The sequence below is a fragment of the Mycteria americana genome, chromosome 10, assembly GCF_035582795.1.
Source record: "Mycteria americana isolate JAX WOST 10 ecotype Jacksonville Zoo and Gardens chromosome 10, USCA_MyAme_1.0, whole genome shotgun sequence".
Taxonomy (NCBI): domain Eukaryota; kingdom Metazoa; phylum Chordata; class Aves; order Ciconiiformes; family Ciconiidae; genus Mycteria; species Mycteria americana.
In genome coordinates this window covers 15,642,578-15,667,242 of record NC_134374.1, presented here as the reverse complement: position 1 = coordinate 15,667,242, position 24,665 = coordinate 15,642,578, and positions in this window count along the sequence as shown.

Genomic DNA, 24,665 nt, shown 5'->3' with positions numbered 1-24,665 from the left:
GAAGGTTTTGAAATTGTGGAAAAAGGCTTTAATGTCTGTGTAATAACTCAAGACATGACACAAATCTAGTAACTCTGACTGCAGAAGGGAGAACTGGGAGCACAATCACATTCTGCAGCCAGGTCACTCCAGTGCTCCGGATGATCACTCTTCTTTCAGGTCCAGGTTTCTTATAACTGATATATAGTAAGAGGTGTGATTATCAGCAGTGACCATTTACTGCCAGACACAAAAACATCAAGAATGGAGTAAAAAAAAAATTAGATTAGAATAGATTATTTCTCATTTTGGAGGCAACCAGGATTATTACTGCTTCATCCATTTATTGCTACTACTTCCTTTCTTATTACTGCTGCCAAAGAATCACAAATTGCAGCTTTCTGTGTCACAGTAAGATACATAGCTACAACTTTGAAAATGGGCTTTCCTCAACACCATATTACCAGGAAGGCTTTGTGGCTGGGTCTACACTGAAATATGTGACAATGTAGGTCCAAAAAGACTACAAAGACAAAAATAAGAGGGCAGAGACTCAAAGGCAGAGACAAAAACGTCCCCTAGAGAAGTGGGATGCTAGCATCCCTGCAACCAGCACGAAAGCAGAGAGCTCTGCGCACTCCACAGAGGTGGGAAGCTGCATTCTGCAGTGGCTGGTGACACGTTTCCCATTATGCCTATATCATGGCTTCATTTTCATAGAAGCAACAGTGATTTCTTCCTTACTGTAGCATACATGAAGCAGAACATGGCTTAATATATCTTTGCAGACTCCAGACTGAAAGACTTTCAGGGTCTGCAACTCTCCCATTGACTTCATCATGCTGGCCAATTCTCTGAAGTCCAGTCTACAGCTCAGAAATCAGCTGCCGGCTTCCCAAAGGAGTTCCCAGATTTTTCTCAGAACTATTACAGACAGAAGGTTTTTTTAATAGGTTCAGGTTATTGTAAGATACCAACATTGCAGACCATAAGGTGGCTTGCCAACAAGATCTCAGGAATGAAGACAGGCTCCCTGGCCGTAACAGCTGTACGATATGCTGTAGCCTACCATAGAGCTATCACAGCTCTTCCAGCATTCTTCACTTCCTCTGTATTTGCATGTCTTGCATATATTTGCATACCATTATTTCCTTCTTTTATTGCAGGAGAAGCCCTTAAACTTATATTTGGGTTTATATTGATCGTATACCACACATTGTCTAACAATAAAACAGGCAATAGAGCTCTTGATATGTATTTGGTAGTGAAAAGATACGCAGACCCTTTTCACATACAGGAAGGTAACTTAAAGAGAGGAGTTCATATAACAAAAGCAGTTGGCTGAGCATTAGTCCCATATTACATTAAATTCAAAATTTGATATAAAGTAACAAATGCAATGTCTGATAAGCAACAGTTTTTCCAGTGATGCACTCATTCCAGTTAAAGAGTTTAACATTTGGTAAAACATAATAAATCAGATGCAAAAGAAGTCTTAACTAATTACATAATGGGTCATTGAATTTAACACTGGTATATCTAGGTAACGTAACCAGTTTTTTCTAGGTAAAGTCCTGAGTGAGATTTGCTTATGCAGCAGAGCAGAATTGAACCAATGGATTACAAACTCTAAAGAGGAGATAGATTTTTAAGGGGAATCCTGAGGGTGGAGAACAGAAGCAGAGTAAATTGCAGTAGGAAGGCAACCTGGAAGGTTTAGAATGGGAACATACTGGCGCACACTTGCATGCTGTAAATGGTAAGCAAAACCACATTTACTGAGTGGACTAAAAGAAGTCGCTGCAATGGTAATATAAATCATGGATCCACGTAGAAAGACACTTGGAAAAATTACACCATGACATCTCTTCCCTTGTCGTTTCCCAAGCCTATAACATCCCTGACGGGCGTTGTCTAGTCTCCTCTTTAGAGAAAACCTTCCGGTGACAGATTCTTTATATCCTTTTTACAATGATGGGATCAGTACAACACACAGTATTCAAGATGCAGGTACACTAATACCATAATGTTTTCTGTTTTGTTTTCTGTCCCTTTCCTTACAAATCCTAGCATTCAGTTTGCTTTTTTGGGTGCTGCTGGCATTTTCATATCGTTATTCATTATAAATCCAAGATAACACTCTTCAGCATTAATAGCTAACCCATCTGTACTACTAACTAAAACAAACAGGCTCTGTTTTCTGGTTGCAAGGCCAAAGACCAAAACCTGGCCACCCTTTGGGTCACACAACACTGAGCCTCCCCTGGACCTTGCATGGTACCACTGTGGGTGTAAGACAAGACCCCACAATCCTAAATGCATTCTGGGATCAGCAACACTCAAAACAGAAAGTGCACAGAGAACCGACATCCCTAACAACCTCATGGACTGAATGTCCTTCTTTTGAAGTCAAGTGCAGACTTTGAATGAATTTGACCTCAGCTTACTATGTCACTGAAAGTTTAAGTTCATTAAAATATATACTTATGCTACTGCTTTGTGTGCTGTAGGAAAAGAGCTATTGCCTTAATAATTTAAAAAAAAATAGCTGCGATTACAATGTACTAACAAGCTGCAGTTGTTCTAACAACCTGGCAAAGTTAAAGGCTTGGCAAAAGCTGTACACTCTGGAGTTTATGATCTATAGCAAGTGGAAATGCACTAAGACTAAGAGGACAATGAACAGCTGCTGCCTTCCAGTTAAAGTGTTTTTAAATAAAGATGCTTCCCTCCCCCCCCCACTCCAACTTTCCACCTTCTTATTTCTAAGACTACTGTCTTCAATCATAAAGCCCCATTCCACCTCTATCATAAAGCTGAGCAAAGATTAAAAGGGGTAGCAATGAATTCTCTGCATTTTGTAAGCCTGGAAACTAAAAGAAAAAAAATCAAGCATCTTTCATGTACAGTAGAACAGGGTTTGTAAAGTAGACTAAGAAGTTAGAAATAAAGTTAACATCTAAAATTCAATTAAAAGAATCACAGCTCACACTATTTTCTAACTATTATTATGCTCTGGACTCAAAGTGGGAGAAAGGGTCCCATATGGGGACCCCAAAGGGTCATCTGCTGGAGGGTAGGCAGGCTCTGCAGAGGGATGGGCTGGGGTGAATTGTATGAGGTTTAACAAGGCCAAGTGCAAGGTCCTGCACTTGGGCCACAGCAACCCCATGCAACGCTACAGTCTTGGGGAAGAGTGGCTGGAAAGCTGCCTGGCAGAGAAGGACCTGGGGGTGTTGGTCGACAGCCGCCTGAATATGAGCCAGCAGTGTGCCCAGGCGGCCAAGAAGGCCAATGGCATCCTGGCCTGTATCAAAAATAGCGTGGCCAGCAGGACTAGGGAAGTGATTGTGCCCCTGTACTCGGCACTGGTGAGGCCGCACCTCGAATACTGTGTTCAGTTTTGGGCCCCCCACTACAAGAGGGATATTGAGGTGCTGGAGCGTGTACAGAGAAGGGCAACGAAGCTGGTGAAGGGTCTGGAGCAGAAGTCTTATGAGGAGCGGCTGAGGGAGCTGGGACTGTTTAGCCTGGAGAAAAGGAGGCTGAGGGGAGACCTCATCGCTCTCTACAACTACCTGAAAGGAGGTTGTAGAGAGATGGGGGTCGGTCTCTTCTCCCAGGTAACAAGTGATAGGACAAGAGGAAACGGCCTCAAGTTGCGCCAGGGGAGGTTTAGACTGGATATTAGGAAATTTTTCTTCACCGAGAGGGTTATCAAGCATTGGAACAGACTGCCCAGGGAAGTGGTTGAGTCGCCATCCCTGGAGGTATTTAAAGGACGTTTGGATGAGGTACTTAGGGACATGGTGTAGTGGTGGTTTTGGCAGTGTTAGGTTTATGGTTGGACTCGATGATCTTAAAGGTCTTTTCCAACCTATATGATTCTGTGATAAGGCAGTCTACAGCCAGATTTACACTGGGCTTACAGTTACCAACATAAACATCTAGGGCATATTAATAAGTTTGCCCCCTTTAAATAAAAGGCAGAACCATAGTTTTCAGAACATTCCTATTTTTCTTAATGTTATAATTCAAAATTTTAAAGAAGCAAGAAGTTAGCAAAGGGGACAGACACATACCACAAGACAAAATTCATGAGGTACTAAAAAGCAATGAACAATTTAAGATGTACTTCATTACTTTAAAACAAACAAACAAACAAAAACCCCCAAACAATAAGGCAAGACCTATTTCACATATTCAAATTCGTTGAAAATGAAAGCATACTGGATAAGTGCAATGCTTAGCTTTCAAAACTTCCACAGCCCAGTTCTGGCATTGAACTAACACACCTGCAGACCAGTCCATGCTTTTGCTGACCATAAAGCTGCCATTTATAGAAACATTTCACTCAAAAATGTTAATTCAGATAGAAACATCTGAAGCTATGAGCAAGCATGCAAAGGCTGGATTAACAGCATGTCCTGGTTTCAGTTGAGATAGAGTTAATTTTCTTCGTAGTGGCTGGTATGGGGCTATGTTTTGGATTTGTGCTGAAGACAGTGTTGATAATACAGAGATGTTTTAGTTGCTGCTGTACTAGTCAAGGACTTTTCAGCTTCCCGTGCTCTGCCAGGTGCAGAAGAAGCTGGGAGGGGACACAGCCAGGATAGTTGATCCAAACTGACCAAAGGGCTATTCCATACCATATGACGTCATGCTCAGTATATAAAGCTGGGGAAGAAGAAGGAAGGGGGGACATTTGGAGTGATGGCGTTTGTCTTCCCAAGTAACCGTTACGCGTGATGGAGCCCTGCTTTCCTGGAGATGGCTGAACACCTGCCTGACCATGGGAAGTAGTGAATGAATTCCTTGTTTTGCTTTGCTTGTGCGTGCGGCTTTTGCTTTCCCTATTAAACTGTTTTTATCTCAACCCTCAAGTTTTCTTACTTTTGCTCTTCCGATTCTCTCCCCCATCCCACCGAGGGGGAGTGAGCGAGCGGCTGCGTGGTGCTTAGTTGCCGGCTGGGGCTAAACCACGACACAGCAGCAGCATAGTCCGGAGCTAGCTGCTGCAATTATGGCAAGACACAGGAGGCATCCATAGTTTCCTAGAGGAAAACTGCAGTATTTAACCCAGTATTCTGCACAAGAAAAATGCAAATTGCTCATAGACACATACATTGCAGTTTTACAAGCCGAGAAAGCCAGCCTAGAAAATAAGATGTTCTACATCTCTCTTGCATAAAGGCAGTTTGCTTTCTAAGGAGGGTCTGAGGTGAAGTCTAAAAGCATATCCCTTCCCCCCAAGAGAGTTCATGCTATATCACTTGGCTCATCACAAACTTCTCAGCCACTTCAGTTCTTAGAGAGAAACCCTGGTGATTCTTTTCTACTTTTCCCAGCCCCAGCAGATTTCAGCCATTGCTCCAGTTATCTGGACTGTGATCCCTAACTGTAGCAGGTCCAACAGACCTTGGATAGGGAGCATCTGTGGATACACTCCTCCACAAACATGGAGTCACTTACTCCATGCTAGATGTCTGCTCACACTCAGGGGATTGAGATCACAGCTACACCACACTTTGAGGAAGAGGATAATGCACCTTATGCATTAAGGCACAGTAATGAGGCATTCCACACTTCATTTCCAAGTTTCTTTTAAGGCATAAGTAAAAGTAGCTGTTAGAGGTATCAAATCTTGAGTCCACCACAAAATCCTGTTCCTTAATAGAGCTGCAGAGTACAACTGTTTCTGCTCTGATTTATTAATTAACACACACAGTGTGATAGCCTCTCCTAGGACACAGCTTTCCAGCAAAGCAGAATAGGCAACTAAGTTAATTACCACTATTACACTTCATCTTGTAGAAGTCAGTACCAAAAATATAGGCATGAGCTCTCTCCTGCTTTCTGACTCTTTTAAATGATTTGGTTAACTTACTGGAATCAGCTAAATGAGAAATACAGCAGCTCACTAAATACTTATTACATATATACTTGGTTAATGCAAACTGCTTTTCAATTAATGTGAATATATCAGGTGCTTCTGATACTTTTGTTGGCTATACATCAGGATATTGAGCACACAAGTTCTCTGCTAGTGCCTAAATCTGCTCATGAACAATTCAGTAACTCATCTCAGCCCACCCAGCTCACTCAACCACACACAGTCTTTTCGCTCATCCACAACAAACTCAACAGCTCCTCAGCAAGATAGTCCCCCAAAATTTGTTTTTAGTGTCTATTGCTTCTTCACACAACTTCAAACCTGAGGCACGCACCTCCAGCTCCACAGGGCTCCACGTTCAGCCAAACCCATGGCCCTCTGAGCCATCACAAACACTGCAGACAGAGCAAGTTGCAGGAACCTTTCCTGAGCCACCACTCCTGTCCAGCTGCAGCTTTTTTAGGGTACTTCCCCTGACAAGTACTAGTGTGATCCCCACCCTAATTAGTATTCACCCCACACTGACCCTTAACACCTTCTAGGATGGAAAGCTGCTGCCGAAAGCAGTTTTTCACAACTAGAAATAGCATTTTTCCTTTATGTGGTTTCCCAACAATGTTTTAGGACTGTTTAAATTCTCATTGCAAACTTGAGAGGTGGGTGCTAGAAGCTGCTCTCACTCATTTTGTGCTAATTCGAGAGAGGAGACACTCACCAGTCCTCACTGTTGTCTGCTCCCAGCTACTTCAGTACAGAGGAAAAAGCTGAACCAGACACATGTGCTTGACCAAAGTTTTGTTCTTCTGAATTTTAAATTCATGAGTCCTTGACATCAGCTCTCACACATGCATGTAGCATCTGTTGTCTACTACTAAATACTGTGAATATGGGTGTTGAATATTAATCTTACTGCTTTTTACTCCTCTCCTTCTGTCAAAATTATGTATTTTGACCCCACAGTCCTCAGAAACAGAGAACAGAAGATATAAATTAACTAGGACTCTCAATTCCCCAAGTTTAAAACAATCTAGCACCTTGTATTAACTGGAAGACTTTTAGGAACCCAGTTATTGAGGTGGTAGTCTGTCAGCTTGCAGCAGGTGATTCCTCTGTCTTAGCTGGCTCCTGTCTGCAAGGATTGATCACACCCCACTTTATATCACACTGTCCCTCCTCCTTCCAGGATGTCAGGAATTTCCACATCTTCCAGCTACATGAATGTTTGTTCTTCTGCGTTTTGTTTTATTTGTCCATCTACATCACTGAGGCATCTTGGTCTGACAGTAACATTTGCATGACTAGTGAATAGAGGAGAACCACTGGTTTAAATTTCAAATAGTGTCTGCTTTTCTAGCAATGAATAGCCATGATTTTCTTCTACACCCTGAAATGCTCCAAATTATGGCTTTTCCCTGCCTTGGGGTACAAATAGCTCATATACCATCTGCCTACATGTTGCACATCTTTACTGTTCACTCATATTTTCTTACCACAAAAAATCTGCAATCAGATTTCTTGATAGCAAACATAGACTGAAGTTACTGCGGGCCACATCCATCCTCTGAAACAGCAGGAGAGGAGCCTGCTCCAAGCTGGAAGATGTTTTGCCACGCTAACCCAAGCTAGTGCGCTTGGTGACAGCCATGGTATTTCACCTGCGGCATAATACCATGTTCACATGGCTTTGTAGTACAAGGAATGCTCATAGGGTGGCATGCTTTGTTGGACACTATCAGCAAAAACACAGAATACAATTAAACATTCCAGAGATTCACAATAAACCATAGCTTTTCCAATAATTAACAGCACAAAACACTAGGAAGGACTGTTAAACAAATTCTGGGTTTTTTTTAAAATGAGATTTGGAAAAGTAATGCAAGCATTCATTAAAAATAGGTGTTTAGTTTCTCTTTCCAAAGACAAATATATTGGTATTAGGAAGCCACCAGTGATCTGTACTGGGCAGTGCTAGAAATTTTCCAGCTGCTATTCAAAGTTGCTAGAATTTCAATGAGAAGCTGTGATTACTATGCTGCAAACCTATAATCAGGAGAACAAAACCAGAAAAGTTGGCAATACTGCATCACCAGGTGCTTGTTAGGGAGTTGTTTAGATACACAGGACACCCGGGGCAATGGCAATTCAAGATATATTGCAGATGGAGCTACTCTACCAGTCATGCTCTAGAAAGTCTTATCCAATTTATTAAAACTAAGAGACTGATAGAACAAACAAAACCTCAAGGCAGACTGTATCAATTGGCAGAAAATTTTCAAACACTTCAACTCTAGTCCTGTTCTCCATACTCAGAAATCAAAATAAAGTTCCCAGATTTTTCCAGAGAAAAATGTCCAGGGTTACTACAAAAAAATTAAAAGGTTAATTCATGTAAATATTATTAACTTCTTCCTCTGATGACAAGAGGAAGAAACAACTTCAGACAATAGTTATAAATGTGACATTGACCCAGCGATGGTCTATCAAATCAGAAAACTACTGCAATTGATTGAGAACACTTGGACTGCACCTACACAGAAAGTTCTGATAGGATAAAATATCTTCTCATCAGAAAGGTCAGGCTTATGAAAAGATGATTTATTCTAAACAGAAACTTAGTGAATTTTTCCCACTTCATTGATCAAATGTATTGGAACAAAAATCCAATTACTATTTCTGATTGATTTATTGGCAGGTCCTGGAGACCTCATTCCAGTAAAAATATTATTTTTGTATCTTCCAGACCAGGAGGATTCACAGCTTGGAAAAGCAACCTTCTGTCACACAGGAAGTATTAGATTAAACATGAGAATAGCAATATGTTTTTGTCAGCAGAACTTGCTGCAATGCTATATTCAGGCATCTATAGTATTTTTCAGCACTGCAGAGCACATTAAGATATGAACTTATGTCACTGTACCCTGTGTTAAATTCGAGGCTAAGTCATTTGCAGTAGATATCACATTTCCTAATTGTTTTGCACAATGTTAGCAAACCAAGCTTGCAGTAGGGACCTATAGTGAGTCAGAAATGTTCTAGTTTCCATAAGAAAATTCAATTCAACGAAACCAAAATATTTAAAAGGCCATGTTCCTGTTTTGTAGCATTATGGGCCATAGCTAGAATGGGGGGTAAGATTTCCTTCACAAAGTCGAAGTCACACCCCTGTCCTCACTGTGCTTTAGGGCAAAGGGGGGCTCCTAGGAGGCAGTGCAGGTGTTTCTCCAGTTCCAGTTCTCCCCTTACTGGAAGAGATGGAAGGAGAGAAATACAGGAGCTCTGGGCTCTGCACGAACACAGAGTGAGTGGCTGGCCTTGTAGACACAAAGTGTAATACAGATGCTGCCATGTGTGGCAAAGTCCCACTGTGCCACAGCACTCCTTCCCCTCATTTCCAGACTTGCTTGGAGGTGACCAGAAGACTCATCTTTTCTCAAACTTTGTCCAAACCCACACCTCAGAAATCTGACTAGTCACACATCTAACCACTCCGCTGTGGAGACATATCCCAGCTTCCACTGCAGAGGTGATGGTGGAAGTGAGTTGGTCTTCTGGCTGTGAATTGTACAAACCTACCCCATGCATCCCTTGAAAAGCAAATTTAGAAAACCCCCTTTAAAAGGAAGCTGGCACATGGAAATAATTCTTTATCCCAACCATGCTTCTGCAAGCAGCATCCATTCTCCTCCTGCTTCCCCTTCCCAAAGGATCGGTGCATTCACCACAGTGCATGCTTCACGCAGCTGACTGTATTGCCAGCTTCCAGCAGCTGCCAGCTCCGTCCTCCCAGTGGGGGAGAAGCTAATCAAAGCCAGGATTCATAGTGCTGTCACCAAAACAAAAGCAGCACCTTTTGCTGGGCTGCAGAGCTTGCAAGGTGTTCACTGGAGATTAGATGCTGACACTGAGACATCTCACAGACCACAAGCAGAGCTGGGGGGCTGCAGGAAGGCATTTTAAGTGATCAGCCCCTCAGGACCTGCAGGGTCAGCATCTCTAGATTAATGCCCACACGCAGATCTATTCTAGCTTGCTCCTTCTCAGATACTTCTGGTATCTAGTATTTCTCAGTTACTTGTCCAATGACATAAAATAAAAAGAAGAGGGGGGAGAGTGAATCTATTCCTATTTTATAATAGTTTTTACTGAAGAACAGACTACTCTTAAGCTCAGGCCTGTCCTAGGTGTTTTGCATGGCCCTGGAAGAATAATGGACAAGAAATAACTCTGGAAGATACAAATTAATACACAAACCAAGCTACTGGCCTCTCAGCATATTAATGCTGGCTCCCTTTAACCAGGTAGGAGACCATAGTCTATAACAATTCAGCTTCTTCACTGCAAAACTTTCTTCTTTTCCATAAGCAAATATTGGAGAGATGAACTGCTTTTGTGCACCAATTTAAGAAAAAAAATAAAATCTCAAATTTTTTAATCAGTGTCTAAGAAAGCTACCAAAACACTTCTTGATAAATTTCTCACATGCAATGTCAAATTGAAGTACATCAAGCTGGTGTCACCTTTACAGTGTACACAGTGTTCTGAGCCTGCTAAATTCATATATCTCTACATAACACCATTTTTCCTATAAATAAATATTCCATCATAGCCACTGAACTTTTCTCCATATCTGACTATTTAAGAAAGAAGTTACAAGAAAAATTTGGAAAACAGAAAACTAAGTTATTTGTCAATGTTTCTTCTTAATCACTTTGACTTTTCAGCACTTTACCTATTGACAATACTTTCATTAATGCATGCCTTTATTTCTTGAAACTGAATTTTTCTTGACTGGAAATGTATTTAATGATAATACACTAATATATAGTAATATTTTCAATTGCTTTTAACTCTTTGTGCAAAGTTTTCTGTTCAAAAGTAATATGACATACAGTCCACAGAATGGCTGCAGACCCAGATGTACAGCTCTAAGTTATCTGTATAACAAGTCAGGAAATTAAAGTAAAATTGCTATTCTACAGTGGTCCATAATTTCACACCTGTAAGTTTACCAGGAATTGCATTAAAGTTCTGGGGCAAATAAAGTGAATTAACAACTCAGACTTCAGAGGATTTTATTGTATGCTAGATAGGGTAAACTTGCTTGGAAGGCGATATATTTCTTGTTGATTTACCCATGTCAGTTTAACGTCACTGATATCTTTGGCTGCCAGAAATGGTAAATGTGATAAACAACATGTGCAGTCTAGTCAAATATACCCTCATTGCAATGAAACAAGGAAAATACAATAAAATACGCTTGTGATCAAGCACAGAATATCAACCAGTTGCTGTGTTACTAAATTTTAGCGTGTACTGTTATTTCACATACTGACACTATTTTAACCACAACATATCATTTTACCAACAATTTTTGTCACAACAGGTATTTTCTTCTTGCTAAAATTACATTTTTCTCAGGGATTTGATCTCTGACCTATTATTTTGCATTTGAAAGTTTCAATTTGCTTTGGATTAGAGAAGTAGGGCCCAATGAACCTGGGCAAAACTTGGCAAAAAGGCAGAAACCATTATTGTCAAGTGCAGATAATCCACATCTGAAAGGTGCTAATCAAAACTGCTCAAGCATGGAAGAGATATTGACTGTTCTTCCTGTTATCTTGCAAGAATAAACAGATTCACATCTCTGCTGAGGACTTTGCTCATTAATTCCCTATGAGAGTTAAATGTGATAGCTAAATAAATTGCTCATACATTATTTTGCTATCTTATAAAATTCTAAAGTGAATTGGTCTAATAATGAAAGCCTCTAATAGATTTCAAAAGCAAAAGTCATGCTTCACATTCCTGTGGAAAAACCCAATAAAGTAAAAAAAAAGTTTTCAAAATCTGCTTATGACAAGGCAACAGGCCCAATATTTGACCCTTGTTCACCCTCTTAAGTCTAACAGTTTTCATGGATTTACACAAAGCAGTAGACATCATAATTTTTATATACTCAAAGCAAATAAAGGATAAGTGTTTCCTAAAAGGACTCTCATAGCTAGGACTGAATGGGGCTAAGCTCTAAATTAAAATGCCACAGGCAGCTAGTAAAAAAATAGCTCCTGACAAAAACCCCATTCACTTGCAGTCACATGGTGCTTCTGTAAGAGAAATTGGAAGAAACAAGGAAAAAAAAAAAACGGTACATCAGCAGCTTAACCATTCAAGCATTACCAGGTAAGCATATTCTTTTTCTGTAAGCCAGGTTTTACCCTGGAGAGGTGCTGCAGGTTACCTGGTTAATTAAGTTAATTAACAGCAGCCAGCAGAGGTTTAGCAGCCCAGAGGCTGGGGCTGCTTTCCAGCATTGCACTCCTGCCCAGAGCAGTGTGTGATGCTTAGAGGCAATAAACCCTTGAGTCATCCTCACATCCCCTGCTTGTACCTCTGGCAGGAATGCAAGTTACTCAACATCGAACAACCTCTTCAGGAAATCTGGACATGGAAAGGCAAGTGGGGTGGGATCACTGCTCCTGAAACCTCTGGTGGGAAACTGATACCAGGGTGGCAGCCAGACCCTTTGCATGAGGACACAGGACTAAGTACAGCTTCTTAACAGGCTGAGAAGAAGAAAATCCCAAAAAATAGATCAATCCAGAAGTCTCTTCAGACTTTGCTGGAATGCTAGCAGACTGAAAATCAGCAGAAGAAAAGCAGAACTTGGCTGAAGAAGGTTATCAGCTGGCATTTGAGTAGTGTAAAATGAGACAATCCAGGAATGCATGCTGGGTGACACAGAAGTGCACATAAACTCCAGAAAAAGCTTGGACTGAAGGAGAAACCTTTGTGATGGAGATGATTAAGACTCACCAGAAAAGTCTTCCTGGCAGAAAACAGAAGAAAAATGAACATACCACACAGATCTCATGTAGGAAATGCTAGGAGCTGCATAGTATGCGCAAAACAAATTTGGAACTAGAAGAGAAGAGGAACAATTTTGTGCCACTGACAGTGAAAACCAGGCACTGCCCATCTACTCCATGACCCCACTCTTGGCTCTACGGGACACAAGCTATGAGTGATGTGGGACTGTAAAAAATGTTTTCCACCATGTCTTAAAAAAAAGAGCTTCTGCAGAATTAATGGAGAACCAACTGAGGGTTGTTCTGCATAAGACTCTACAATAGGACCTTTTTGAAGCCATGTAGCTCCAAGATGTTATTTTAATTGAACAAAAAGTCTTTTGTTCTGATTAAGAAGAAAAAGTCAGGTGGCTGGTAAATTCAATGTCCAAATGTGAAAAGAGACAAAACACAACCAGAGCATTGTTCTCTGTCTTGTAACAGTACTCTCAGGCTCTTCTGATCAACTTTTTCCTCCTTTAGAAAAGCCCACACATTTTGAATTGCATGGCCTATGACAACAAGATTAAAGAGAATAACGATGTATTTGTTCTGAACAAGCTGAAAAATACATGATCCAAGGTTTCTCTGAAGGAGAAATCAATTTTCTGTAAAACAAGCAAATCACCACACCTTGTTTTATCAGACCGGGTCTTCTTTTGACAGTAAGAAATACCAGTACCAGTATATTGATGTACATGTAATCAATCTCAATTATGAGATTCCCTGCTAAACCACACTCCTCTAACCTCTGTGGGTAGCACAGCATCAACTTAACCATCAACAAAATAGAAATAAGAGGCTACCCATTAATTAGCAGTCTCGGTTGCCACAAATCTCTAGGGACAGGGAAGGTATCCTTGAGGGAGTCTCACTACCATTGCCCTGTTCTTACACTCTTCCCCAAGCATCCTTTTTTGGATACCATAAAAAAAACAGGATATTGGGCTAGATCAACCTTCAATTCAACCATGTGTAGTCAATTCTTATGCGATTAAAACACACTTATTTTTTAAGTCTTAATCCACATACACTATTTAATTTACTTAAAAACAAAAATATTTATCCGCTTTGATTTGCAATTATCAGACGCAGCAGACCTGGAGTGGCTATATCCAGAATGTACAACAGCCTGCAGTACTGCAAAAACTGGCTCATCTCTAGATTGCTCCTTGCCAGATGGCAGCACAGGAAGTAAGTGCAACATAGGAGGGGTCTACAGACAGCAAGGAGAGAGGGAAAGGGATGACCAGCACATTCCTATTGCTAGAGCATCTGACAGAAGATGGCCTATGCAAAGAGTAGCAGCACTCTAGGAGACTCCTGTTGAAACACACCACAGTGCCCACAACAGTGACTTATGTATTGTTTACTTCTTCTCAGGGCCACCACTGGGTTCCCATCAGCATCATCTACTGCATAAAAACTACAATTGTGAATCATACCTTAGTCAGGTTTCATTGGGTTTATCAGTGAACTGAGCCATTAAGCACACGGGGGATTCTGATCACTCTCAAAGATCAGTACTGGAAATACAAAGCAGCATATAATTAAATTTCTTCTTTTCCATGCAGGACACTAATTCATCAAATTATGTTCATGAACAAGAGCTATTGCACTGGCATACAGACTGAGCTGCAAGTTTTCTCTCACAGCTGCTTCTGAGAATGCACAATGTTGTCTTCTCAAGCACAGCCATATGTAAGTCAAGGGCAGGCATTTTTGTTCTGGTGCTCTAAATTAAGCTCCATAACCTACAGCAGGACCCACAGTCCTTCAACCTCCATACATCCAGAGCTACCACTAAACCAACAGAAGAGCATAAATATCTTAGAAAAGAGCCAACCTATATTCACCTGTTTCTATATAGATTTAAGAGCCTGACTTTATCACCCACTTTAAAAGTGCTGGCCTCTTATCAAATCAGTAACTGTTCTTCAGCAGAAGCAGAGACAGATTGCATGAAACATTGTGATTTGCAAAGCTCTGTAAATATAAGCTAAGAAGTAGAAAAATGTGCTTATGAAAAAATACATAACCCAAAAAGTAATTAAGGAAAGTATGCATAACAAAACAAGTTAGATATAAACGCAGATGATGCTGCACAATTCAGTACATTGTATAAAATAAACAGAATTTAACCAGTTTATGTAGGATACTAAGAAAAACTCACATTCTGTTATTGACAGATGAAGAGGATTTAATTAGCAGCAGGGGAAGAGTAGAGGGAAAACTATCCTCTACTCTTAGATGAGTTAGATGAGAAAAAAATATTTTTAGTAATAAGAACATTTAAAACTTTGACGAGTGTAAGTTCTCCTGCTTCAATTCTTTATTCAGCTTCTCACTGATGTAAGGAAGAAGCAAAATGCTCTGGGGCAGGCTATTCTTGTATTGCTCCATCAACGTTTCTCACATTCTCCCTTCAAAAAGCTGGTCCTGACTATCACTAGAGACAAAGTACAGAGATAAGGGAACCTTGTTTTTCTCTCATGTGACAATCTCATATCTCCCTCCTATATTATAAAATCCTGAAAACAAGGAATCATGAGGCCTAAAAATCTGTGTATGCTCAAATGTAAGGATCCAAATCCAACAGGAAGCATTAACAAAAGTCTTTTTATTGATGTTTGTGGACATTACATGGGACCCTAGAGATCTCAGCACAGATGAGAACTGTAAAATATATTCATAGTTCTGTCAAAACCTGAAGACTAATAACCTAATGTGAAGTTGCTCAATTGGAGATCCAAAGACATCCATCAAAATTTTATTGAGACACATGAACATTTCAAGTGACATCAGGGTAATACAAGCTTGTAACACAGTAAAAGGGTATGTTTCCTTCTGCTTTTCAAGGCCAGTTAAACAGTCATCCTCTACAGAAAAGTTACACTGATAGGGGCGGAAATGAAATTCACAACTGAAAAAATGTGTAAATCCACTGGAAGGTGAACCAGATAGAAAATTCTGCATAAGCCTAAGCAACAAAGACTTGCTGAAGCATCATGCAGGAGTGTGACCTCCAGCCTGTCTCACCCTGCCCCAGGAGGACCAAGTCCTAGGATGATGACGAGGTCAACAGCTCCATGTGCACACCCAACTTAATACAGCTCCATACATCAGCCCACCTTCCAGCAGTGCTGCCTTCCCATGTTGCCACTGCTGTGCTCTCAGAGTCTAACAGCAAGCCTATAGCATGTAATACTAATAAGCAGTGGGAAGTGTGTCTAAAATTTCAGATGGCATAAAAAGCAAAACACGAAAGAGTGGCTTAAAACAGGCTTTATAGTACATGGATGAAACAATTCATTCTACAAAATAACTTTGCTATCCTTTGGCTTTGAGCACCTGTCTTGCAGTCCATGCAGGCAGACCCTTTCTAGCAAAGATCGGTAGCCCCACTTCAGTTTTTATTTTCTGTCCTAAGGTAAAACCATCTACCAACAGTTTACAGTTACAATAAAATTCCCCTTATTATATTGATTTAACATGGGATGTGAACTACACCCTTGTTTTTATGGCATGGTTCATTAACACTCATGAAATTCCTGGACGAAATCTATTTTCCACCTTTGAATTTTCCAAAACTGATTTAAACTTCAACTTACCATCTCAGAAATAAAACCAGAATGATTACACTAAAATATATCTAGAAACTTTCCCAGACATTCGGATTTCTGCAGATCTGCCAACCTGTCAATGTAGACACACAGGTCTGAATTTAACATGCTGTCTTTTCTTCAAGGCATCATTTTTAGTTCATGTTGCATTACGTAGGTTTCATAGTGTTATGCTGACACATGACAAAATTAAACTAGAGAACCTAACTCTCAAACTCAGGTGCATTTAAGGAAAAATAGTAAGTCATTAAATTTTAAGGTGCTAGACAAAGTTTTGTTCTACATAAAACTGCACTATACCATGACTAAGACAACTGACAAGTTTGGGTATATTCTTTAACAATTCCTGTATAATTCAGTATTATCCTCAATAATGGGATGTTTGTTATAAGAATGATTTGCCTAAACAGAGGTCCATGGGAAGAAAACAAGGAGGAAAAGAACAGGTTCAAGATAAACCACTCCTTAAACAGTTTAATTTTAAAGGGCCACCATTTTAAAAAAGTCAGCTTACCTTTCCAAGTTTGATTAAAGCTCAGAAACAGGAACACAGAATATTTGTTGCCAGGTTTTAAAGGACTTTCTATCATAAAGAAAAAGCTGGCAGTAATGCGAGGGAAGATGAAACTGGCACAGAAATGTAGCGTGAGTGTCTAAGAACCTAATGCAAGTGATATTCAGGCAAGGTTTCAGATACAAAAACGTATGTAGCTCATAATTCTTAAAAGGTAATGAAAAATCCGCAGTACCTTGCATTTATGGCTTTTGAGAGGATGAGATATTCTCTACAAGTCAAAATCTTTTCAAAAGATATAAGGGAGGCAAGATCCTACCTCCTACCTGCAATACAGGCTATCAAGGTCCTTGGCTCACACTAAGAGTACCTGAATTGTAAAATTTTACCCCTAGAGAAAAAGGCACAAGGACTAAACTTGGGGAGCAAACACTGCGACAGAAGAACAAGGGAAGGGAAATGTAGGCTTGCTGGCAACACTGGGACTCAAACACTCAAACAGCAGATCAAGAGTCTGAAGACAACTCACCAAGACTTTGAGAACTAATTTTTAGCCACATCAGGAGTAGAGTCAGTAGCAATGAATCCTTCTCTCTCTGCAGAGGGAAGACAGGCAAGTTTTCAGAAACTGTTTCAGGCTCTTACAGAGACTAACAGAATATTGTCTTTTCAACCAAAATGCACAAAGTGGAAACAGGTGGCAATTCTCCCTTTCCTGAAACTGGATAAAGTTAAAGGGAGGCTTTGCAGATATGGTTGTCGTAGTTCTTCCACATTTAAACTACTTCATATATAGCAGATAACAGAAGCTCTTGCTTTCCTGTGAAATATCGCACATGACTGAGTGTGTCAGTATTTTCCTCCTGTTTCCAGGACTGCATAAACTATTAAAGTTTCAGTGCTGGCATAAACACTCTGAAAATATTTTTACCATTCACACGTAGAACATCAGATTCCCCCGAGGATCCCAATTACAACTCACTACGTACCTTAAGCCAAATTCCCAGCAACAAGATGCTCACTTAAAACATCAAAAATAAGTTTTGATCAGGAAACAAAATGCAGTTGTGGACTGGTTATATTTCGGCTTTGTTTTCAAGTTTGAGAAACTTGTTCATCAGCAGCATTTCTATCACAGAGTAAGTATGCCACAATACTCAGTCAGAAAGGCTTCTGACTTTCTGATATGATTCAAACAAGTTCAGTGACTACTGAAGCCTCTGACAGGCCTTCCGTCAGATTAGGGCGACTGAATTTTGCAGCTGCTTTCATGACTGGTTCAGTATTCAGATTTCTCAACAGGCTCAATCACGTATCTCAACATACTCATTCTTACCCAGAGAAACAATGAGTTTCTGGTCTCAGGTGTAAACTGAGACCAAATCTACTCAATAGTGTGTAAAACCAGGTCAAGCAAGGTCAGAATTAAACCATTAACATCTGCAATACAGGCAAAAAGCAAAAACAAAATACACTTATTGTCTGTAAAAAAGAAAAAGTTGATAAGGAAAAAAGGAAATAATTCTTTCCATAAAAAAACAAAGCAGGAGATCTTAGTATATCATCTAGACAGCTGTACCATTTTATAGAACAGGTTTTCATGATGATCACAAAAGCCTGACAATAATTCTCTATTTTAGACAGGAATAACAGTGATTTTGTTCTGGTTGCTCTTCAGCTGACACCTTTCAAGTAGGGAACAATCATTTTCAGTTTTCAGAGGAAGCCAAAAGAGATTACCTGTATTTCATCTCATAATCCAAGCTGTCCTATTTGTAGTACAACCTATATTTGAACCTTATTTGCCTATGTGAAGATACTTCATATGCATTTAGCTTTATACGTTGTGTATTACTAAAGACCAAACAAAGCAGAACCATATTCTGTTTACTTGAAAGAAAATGCAATTTTTTGCTTTGATTTCAGAGATAACAGCATTGGGTCCTGAATGCAGACGGGAGGTATTAGGAACAAACAACACACTGTAGCTCACTAAGGTGCAGGGAGACAGCACATAAACTTCTAAAGCCACTAACTGCTCTGACAAACCTACAGAAAGGCTCTAGGAAGTTTCAGAAGCAAACCAAAAAAAATCCCACCCCAAACCAGCCAAACACCAGTGCACTCCATTAGCAGACTCCCATTAAAGAAATGAACAAACACTTCTGTCCTGCAACTTGACTCAACAGGTGTGTGATGTGGTGCAATCAGGTGCGATACTCCTTGCATCCATTACAGCCTGCCAGTTTTTGCAAATCTTCATCTCACTTGCATTCCCTGATATAAATGTGTAAGTGGTATCACTGTTCTGCTTCTCAAGTCATCACAACATTTTTAAAAATGGCATCATCTGGGGTACTGACTACTACAACCAAGTATTTCACTTAACTTCCTTGCACATAATATAAAAGAATCTATTTCTGTTTCTTTACTCACTGCAGACATAACAATTTTATGTTTTTGTAAATATACTGTGCCCAAACACTTTTGGATTATTATCCTGAAGGATTGTCTTGGGATATAGATAAAATAGAAGAAAATAAGGTTGGAGCATTGCTCGCTATAACACTATGATTGACTATGAACATGCTTTTTCCTCCATAACTACGTAAATTCTTGCCAATCAAGAGGAATTACTCATTCAAACCCAGAGGCACCTACGCTGGCTTTAGAACTGGGGCTGAATTCAAACATTTATTTCTCTCCACTTCCAATTTTGCTGACATCTTTCAGCTGAAGATAAACGAGTGGCAAACGTTATGTGGCAAAACACATATATGTGCTATTCATCAAGCAAATACTTTTTAGTTCAGTGCTGTATATACAGCTCAGCAGGTCAAATCTAAGCAGTCCTGGCAGTGTTCTCCACTATTCCATGGAATTTTTTATACTATCACCAGTACCACAGTAATTTCAATCATGAGGAAAGCCATGTTAAGCAGGTGGCTAATCAGCAAACTATGAAATGATTTGGCAATTTCTACCTAGTTCTTGGTGGATAATCATGCATGTCACACAAGCTGCCAGTATGGGTGAGTATCCAGTTGGCAGGCTAGACCAATTAAGGAATGAGTATATGAAGACACAAGAGAAATCTTAGATTAAACTCTGATTGCCTGGCACATTTTATAGGAGATAACAGGGACAGAAGGCAAGAGAACCCAGTCCTCAGAGGATTTTACTCACATAGTAACCGTGTGTTCACTTTGCTGCAGCAGCTTAAAACATGGAGAAGAAAAAGAATGGTCAGAGTAACTCCCTCTTACCAAGCAGCAGTGGATCCAAAAGCACCTCTGCATACTTTACTCACCTACTGCTCAAGCTCGGAAACTCAGTTCTGCGTGGCTGGCTTTAAGTGGTGAGTACAACTGTTGTCACTAGCACTGACAGTTCCTATAGTTTGCCTTCCTTATAACTAGGAAAAAAAAAACCACACAGGAAGAATGAGGTGCTGAAATTGTAGCTAGATTTCAGTTTTGATCATGTCTGTTGGGCACTTGGAAAATCACCTCATAAGTAATGAAGTCAACTGTACTGCTGGCTGCCCTCAGCAAGAAGGGAAAGGATCATCTTGATCTAATCACATAAATATTCAAACAGTTTTCTACTTTCTGCAGAGCGCTCATTACACAGACAAACTTTTAGTCTGATTGCTTCAACCACTGTACTTTTCTTCTTAGCATAATTTATATCATGACACAAGCATTTTAGCACATAAATTAAGCTACCTCCAAACAGACAGAGATTAAATATGCTAAAAAGCTTTTTGCAGGTATAGGTTGACTGAGTCATTCATTGCTTTGTAGCACAATGTTGTAAATGCAAACTTAAAATGAAAAATATACTACATCAAATAGAAGTAAACAATCTCTCATTTTAGACATTTAGCAGAAACTGAAATGCATGCTCAAAATAAACTGACTTCAAAAGTTTATAACTTTCTAGTGAGTATTTCTTGCTTTGTATTATGCTATTGCTTTGCGAAAGGACATTTCGAGAGGTATTTGGTTGTAGGATGAATTGCCTTTTGAATAACAGCTCCACCTTATTTCAAGCAATTCTTTCGTGTTTTACATCAGTGTGATCTAAGTGACTGGGTGCAAGTTGTGCATCTGTGCTGCTCTCTGTGACGGCTTTGCCATCTCAGTTAATGTGTATCAGTTTACATATGATGTCTTAACAACATTTTAAGAAGGACTTTGTTTGCAGAAACAAAGATATTTTAGAACATATACTTGAAGTTCAAACCTGTAGCACTGAGTCATCTTAGAAATTTAGACGCTCCTGAAGGAAGCTGTGTCAGAGTGTGACCAAGACAGTCTTCCTGTAATGGTATTTTGCATGACAATGTCACCTATTTGAGACAGCAGAACAGATGTAGTTTTCCTGTTTGCCTCCTGCCAAGCACAGGGTTCTCAATTCCTTCCCAAAGACTTGGGAAGGCAGGAGTTACTCACAGAAGTAAGATTCAATAACCCACCAGTGGGTTATACCTGACTTGCTCTGAATTAATACATGGAGCAGAGTATGGAAAAAATGGGAGAACTAAGACATCACTCTTAACTCTTACTTTTTTATGGAAAAGCTTAAGCATGTAACTAAGACACTAACTGTTAAAAAACTGTCATTCATTCAAACACAAAAGTTGTCGCCTAGGACCCGCAACCTTTATCTTTCACTACCTTTCCAGGCCCAAATTCTCCAGTCTAAAGAAAAACTGATAATTAGGATAAAGGCTTTTATAACAGAGTCCTACTGGGACTACAGCCATGCACAGAGAACAGCAGGAATCCCTCTTACCCATTATGTAAACATTTCTCAAAGAAAACAAGTTTTAAACAATTATACAAGCAGCTCAGGACAAGGAGCAGAGCTTTCAGTTTGGTTTTGTAAGTGCCATCAGAAGACAAATTGCAATACTTTTCCTTTCCCATTTACAAGTGGAGACTTTAGTTAACCACTTCTCTGAATCCCATTTTCCCAGCGTAAAACACTGCCCTGCTATTTAGGTTTCTGCCCAGCAGCTGCATCTGCTCAGAATGTCAGACTTGCTACCAAAACTGAAAGCTACCAGAAGGAAGACCTTGGCACGATAGTTATTACTCTCTGACCTTGGCCAGCAACATGACAGAGTCACAGTTCAGGATGAGAACACTTTTCACTGAGACAGCCAAGTAGATATATATGCTATTTCACTTCAAGGGTATACGTGTTTTGAAAAACTGAAGCCTTTTGAGACTTTTGCTACCTAAAAGTTGAATATAATGCAAGACAGGACAAGGGGCACCAGGGCACCAAAAAGCCTGCTTACAAAAGGTAGATGCTGTTCATTGAAGTCACAGCAATAGAACTGGTCAAAAAAAAATGGAAGTAGTCATAAACTACTTTTCCATACATTTTGCTAAGGCTTACAGGCAGGTACATGTTTCAATTTTAAGTGTATTGGGCAGATCTCTACAAATTGCAGAATGCTCAACTTGTTCACTGGCATCAGCTCTTCTGACCAAAATTGTCTTGCTTTTCAGTGGATTAATCTGTCCTACAGCCACAAAAGTGCTTTCCTAGAGAAATTAAAATGAGCAAACTAAACCCAAATATAACAGCCTAACCCCAAAATTGATCAAAATAGTTAGCCAAGTTCATACTTCTCGTTGCCTTCCATTTTCTACCACTACCACATCTAGCTATATCAGTCCAGATGCACACAAGTCCTTGGCATCCAAGGGGTAATATTAAAATTCTCAGCACTGTTCACTTTTGTTCTTCTGGAGTCCAAACCAATGTACATCCATCATTCCCACCTGTATAACATCAACTTTGCCTTCTTCTGCTATTATCAATATAGCACTAGCACAGCAATTGGGGTTCTTCACCCCACAGAGAAAGATTACAGAAGCAATCAGTGAGGTCTGGCACAGATTAATCCTCTGGGAAATGTCCATGTCTCAGATGTAACTAAGCCCTAACCCTTCAAAGATGCAGCATATGCCTCAGAACACACAGTGACATCATTTTGTGTGCCTTGTCACAAAACCTCAGAGACACAAGGAGAATCAGCCTCTGCCTTAGGTCCCTTGGTCATCAGTTTTGTCCCCTATATATGCACAAAACCCTGCCTGGGACCAGCAATGATTTAGCACAGCAAGACTGAAGGGCAGCAGAGAGGAATGTATGGGGAATCACTCATGTCAAAGCATACTCCATAGCAGGTCACCTCCATAAAGCACACAAAGCTTAGATTCCAGTTTCTCATCCAAAATGCAGAGTTCATTTTGGAGCAGCACATTAACTTAAGACACAGTTTAAAAGGTACATCAGCATGACTGAAAGCAGTATGCATTTAAAGTCTATGATACTATTATTTTAGAGCAAGTCCTCTTCCAGGGATGACTTCAAAAGACTAAATTGAAAAATATCACAGGAAGTGATTAATATGCTAATAGTCATTCAAAATGCAATGGGATTCTTTCCACACAAGGGAATTGGTTTCATTTCCCTTTCTAGATACAGAAGTAATATATTGTTATAAACATAGATAAGCCTAATTTTAGAACATATGGACTCTGCCATGTGGTTGTTTACTTAGATGGGATGCTTTAATTTGTTTTGGCACTTTCTAGTGTTTAAGGTGTCTTTCAGGATAAGGAAGAGATGTATGGACACATTGTGTGCTAAGATAGGATATAATTAGAAAGCAAAAGCTTTACAAGATCCTTCTTTATTACACCACAGCACTGAACACATTATCTAGCTCTGTACCCTATAATAGAACACTCAACATACACTAAAAGACAAACCAAGAATTAAAATAGCATCATGAACAGTCCTCCATATGTGTTTCCAGTGAGAACCACCATGCAAAGGCAAGTCAGCTACAAAGAAACCAAATGAGTGCATATTTTTCATATATAAATTCTGTCTTATCTGTTTAGAAAAAACATTAAACAGATCCCTGAGGAGCTCCCAACAGCATCTTGCTCATGAAAAATAGATGGATATATGCTAAATATAGCATTTATAGAACTGTTTATTCACTAAATATAGTTATATAGACTATTTTACTCAAAGACTTCCCTAGAAAATTAGTTAAGACTTAAGCATAAGTGAGCCAAACCAGTCAAGATTAACACCTGCAGAATAGAGATCATCTTTATAAATCTGGGGAACATGATAGCTGTGGAGGAGGAAAGGGAGGGCAAATACCTGAAAGAAAATACTCACGTTTGACATTAGCAGATGTTCTGCAGAAATTTTAAAAAGGTTTTCTAAACAAACCTACACATTACTGTTTTGTTATGCCAAGACCTAAGGGCACATCCATACACTAGTATTAAAGGCATATACTTAACTTTTTACCCAATTAGGCAGCTGAAGAAAATGCACCAACACTCAAGCCACCATTGCAACTTGTGCAGCAGCAGCAGGAATTGCTCAAGGCTCCAATTCACAGAGATGCAGCCTGAGGGGCCATTTGAGAAGCATCATCTCTCAGCTCATTCTATGAGAGCTTTTCACCTCTTCAGGCTTGCAGACTTCCACAAACTCAAATCACTGTTAGAGACAGGCACTTCCCTGCTGCACCAGTACTGGTCTCTGCCAACAGTTTCTGACTCCAGTGCAAAACATGGAAGTTTAACTTTAAACTGGCTTTGCCTTAAATGAGTGCTGAATGGGAGACTCATATAATAGGTAAGAGTACCCCAAGGGCAGTGTGAAGATCTGTGTCCCCATTAGCTGTGTCTGTCACCAGAACAGTGCACCAGAGCACAGTTCAAGGTACAAGAAGAAATGCAAGAGACTTCAAAAAAGGA